Consider the following 4,405-nt stretch of genomic DNA (forward strand, 5'->3'; position numbering starts at 1 on the left):
AAAGTAAACATGGCAACTTAAAAACTATGGTGATTTCCCATTTGGGGGAAGACCCAAGTGAACGTGGAGCATTTAGTCTTTCAATATCTTGTTTAGTTTTTGGGAAAAATCCATTTACATTTATCTCGGCAATGACGTGTCACACATGTGAAACAAAACACACATTGTGGCATATCTCCAAAAGATAACATTGCTGCCCCACCACTTTTGGGATTTCACAGTTCGGGGAGAACCCCAGTCATACTAGGACCTGTAGACTATGTATGGACTTTTTAGTTATGGGGGAAAACCCATTGTCATTCTGTGCAGTACAGACGCGTTACACATTTGAAATAAAACACACAGAGACGCAACTCCAAAAGTAAACGTGGCAACTTAAAAACTATGGTGATTTCCCATTTGGGGGAAGACCCAAGTGAACGTGGAGCATTCAGTCTTTCAATATCTTGTTTAGTTTTTGGGAAAAATCCATTTACATTTATCTCGGCAATGACGTGTCACACATGTGAAACAAAACACACATTGTGGCGTATCTCCAAAAGATAACATTGCTGACCCACCACTTTTGGGATTTCACAGTTCGGAGAGAACCCCAGTCATACTAGGACACCTAGACTATGAATGGTCTTTTTATTTATGGCGGAAAACACATTGTCATTCTGTGCAGTACAGACGCGTTACACATTTGAAATAAAACACACAGAGACGCAACTCCAAAAGTAAACATGGCAACTTAAAAACTATGGTGATTTCCCATTTGGGGGAAGACCCAAGTGAACGTGGAGCATTCAGTCTTTCAATATCTTGTTTAGTTTTTGGGAAAAATCCATTTACATTTATCTCGGCAATGACGTGTCACACATGTGAAACAAAACACACATTGTGGCGTATCTCCAAAAGATAACATTGCTGACCCACCACTTTTGGGATTTCACAGTTCGGGGAGAACCCCAGTCATACTAGGACCTGTATACTATGTATGGACTTTTTAGTTATGGGGGAAAACCCATTGTCATTCTGTGCAGTACAGACGCGTTACACATTTGAAATAAAACACACAGAGAAGCAACTCCAAAAGTAAACATGGCAACTTAAAAACTATGGTGATTTCCCATTTGGGGGAAGACCCAAGTGAACGTGGAGCATTTAGTCTTTCAATATCTTGTTTAGTTTTTGGGAAAAATCCATTTACATTTATCTCGGCAATGACGTGTCACACATGTGAAACAAAACACACATTGTGGCGTATCTCCAAAAGATAACATTGCTGACCCACCACTTTTGGGATTTCACAGTTCGGGGAGAACCCCAGTCATACTAGGACCTGTATACTATGTATGGACTTTTTAGTTATGGGGGAAAACCCATTGTCATTCTGTGCAGTACAGACGCGTTACACATTTGAAATAAAACACACAGAGACGCAACTCCAAAAGTAAACGTGGCAACTTAAAAACTATGGTGATTTCCCATTTGGGGGAAGACCCAAGTGAACGTGGAGCATTCAGTCTTTCAATATCTTGTTTAGTTTTTGGGAAAAATCCATTTACATTTATCTCGGCAATGACGTGTCACACATGTGAAACAAATCACACATTGTGGCGTATCTCCAAAAGTTAACATTGCTGACCCACCACTTTTGGGATTTCACAGTTCGGGGAGAACCCCAGTCATACTAGGACCTGTATACTATGTATGGACTTTTTAGTTATGGGGGAAAACCCATTGTCATTCTGTGCAGTACAGACGCGTTACACATTTGAAATAAAACACACAGAGACGCAACTCCAAAAGTAAACATGGCAACTTAAAAACTATGGTGATTTCCCATTTGGGGGAAGACCCAAGTGAACGTGGAGCATTCAGTCTTTCAATATCTTGTTTAGTTTTTGGGAAAAATCCATTTACATTTATCTCGGCAATGACGTGTCACACATGTGAAACAAAACACACATTGTGGCGTATCTCCAAAAGATAACATTGCTGACCCACCACTTTTGGGATTTCACAGTTCGGGGAGAACCCCAGTCATACTAGGACCTGTATACTATGTATGGACTTTTTAGTTATGGGGGAAAACCCATTGTCATTCTGTGCAGTACAGACGCGTTACACATTTGAAATAAAACACACAGAGACGCAACTCCAAAAGTAAACGTGGCAACTTAAAAACTATGGTGATTTCCCATTTGGGGGAAGACCCAAGTGAACGTGGAGCATTCAGTCTTTCAATATCTTGTTTAGTTTTTGGGAAAAATCCATTTACATTTATCTCGGCAATGACGTGTCACACATGTGAAACAAAACACACATTGTGGCGTATCTCCAAAAGATAACATTGCTGACCCACCACTTTTGGGATTTCACAGTTCGGGGAGAACCCCAGTCATACTAGGACCTGTATACTATGTATGGACTTTTTAGTTATGGGGGAAAACCCATTGTCATTCTGTGCAGTACAGACGCGTTACACATTTGAAATAAAACACACAGAGACGCAACTCCAAAAGTAAACGTGGCAACTTAAAAACTATGGTGATTTCCCATTTGGGGGAAGACCCAAGTGAACGTGGAGCATTCAGTCTTTCAATATCTTGTTTAGTTTTTGGGAAAAATCCATTTACATTTATCTCGGCAATGACGTGTCACACATGTGAAACAAAACACACAGTGTGGCATATCTCCAAAAGTCAACATTGCTGACCCACCACTTTTGGGATTTTACAGTTCGGGGAGAACCCCAGTCATACTAGGACCTGTATACTATGTATGGACTTTTTAGTTATGGGGGAAAACCCATTGTCATTCTGTGCAGTACAGACGCGTTACACATTTGAAATAAAACACACAGAGACGCAACTCCAAAAGTAAACGTGGCAACTTAAAAACTATGGTGATTTCCCATTTGGGGGAAGACCCAAGTGAACGTGGAGCATTCAGTCTTTCAATATCTTGTTTAGTTTTTGGGAAAAATCCATTTACATTTATCTCGGCAATGACGTGTCACACATGTGAAACAAAACACACATTGTGGCGTATCTCCAAAAGTTAACATTGCTGACCCACCACTTTTGGGATTTCACAGTTCGGGGAGAACCCCAGTCATACTAGGACCTGTATACTATGTATGGACTTTTTAGTTATGGGGGAAAACCCATTGTCATTCTGTGCAGTACAGACGCGTTACACATTTGAAATAAAACACACAGAGACGCAACTCCAAAAGTAAACGTGGCAACTTAAAAACTATGGTGATTTCCCATTTGGGGGAAGACCCAAGTGAACGTGGAGCATTCAGTCTTTCAATATCTTGTTTAGTTTTTGGGAAAAATCCATTTACATTTATCTCGGCAATGACGTGTCACACATGTGAAACAAAACACACATTGTGGCGTATCTCCAAAAGTTAACATTGCTGACCCACCACTTTTGGGATTTCACAGTTCGGGGAGAACCCCAGTCATACTAGGACCTGTATACTATGTATGGACTTTTTAGTTATGGGGGAAAACCCATTGTCATTCTGTGCAGTACAGACGCGTTACACATTTGAAATAAAACACACAGAGACGCAACTCCAAAAGTAAACATGGCAACTTAAAAACTATGGTGATTTCCCATTTGGGGGAAGACCCAAGTGAACGTGGAGCATTTAGTCTTTCAATATCTTGTTTAGTTTTTGGGAAAAATCCATTTACATTTATCTCGGCAATGACGTGTCACACATGTGAAACAAAACACACATTGTGGCGTATCTCCAAAAGTTAACATTGCTGACCCACCACTTTTGGGATTTCACAGTTCGGGGAGAACCCCAGTCATACTAGGACCTGTATACTATGTATGGACTTTTTAGTTATGGGGGAAAACCCATTGTCATTCTGTGCAGTACAGACGCGTTACACATTTGAAATAAAACACACAGAGAAGCAACTCCAAAAGTAAACGTGGCAACTTAAAAACTATGGTGATTTCCCATTTGGGGGAAGACCCAAGTGAACGTGGAGCATTCAGTCTTTCAATATCTTGTTTAGTTTTTGGGAAAAATCCATTTACATTTATCTCGGCAATGACGTGTCACACATGTGAAACAAAACACACATTGTGGCGTATCTCCAAAAGATAACATTGCTGACCCACCACTTTTGGGATTTCACAGTTCGGGGAGAACCCCAGTCATACTAGGACCTGTATACTATGTATGGACTTTTTAGTTATGGGGGAAAACCCATTGTCATTCTGTGCAGTACAGACGCGTTACACATTTGAAATAAAACACACAGAGACGCAACTCCAAAAGTAAACGTGGCAACTTAAAAACTATGGTGATTTCCCATTTGGGGGAAGACCCAAGTGAAAGTGGAGCATTCAGTCTTTCAATATCTTGTTTAGTTTTTGGGAAAAA

Source organism: Polyodon spathula, chromosome 30 (genome assembly GCF_017654505.1).
Source record: "Polyodon spathula isolate WHYD16114869_AA chromosome 30, ASM1765450v1, whole genome shotgun sequence".
Taxonomy (NCBI): domain Eukaryota; kingdom Metazoa; phylum Chordata; class Actinopteri; order Acipenseriformes; family Polyodontidae; genus Polyodon; species Polyodon spathula.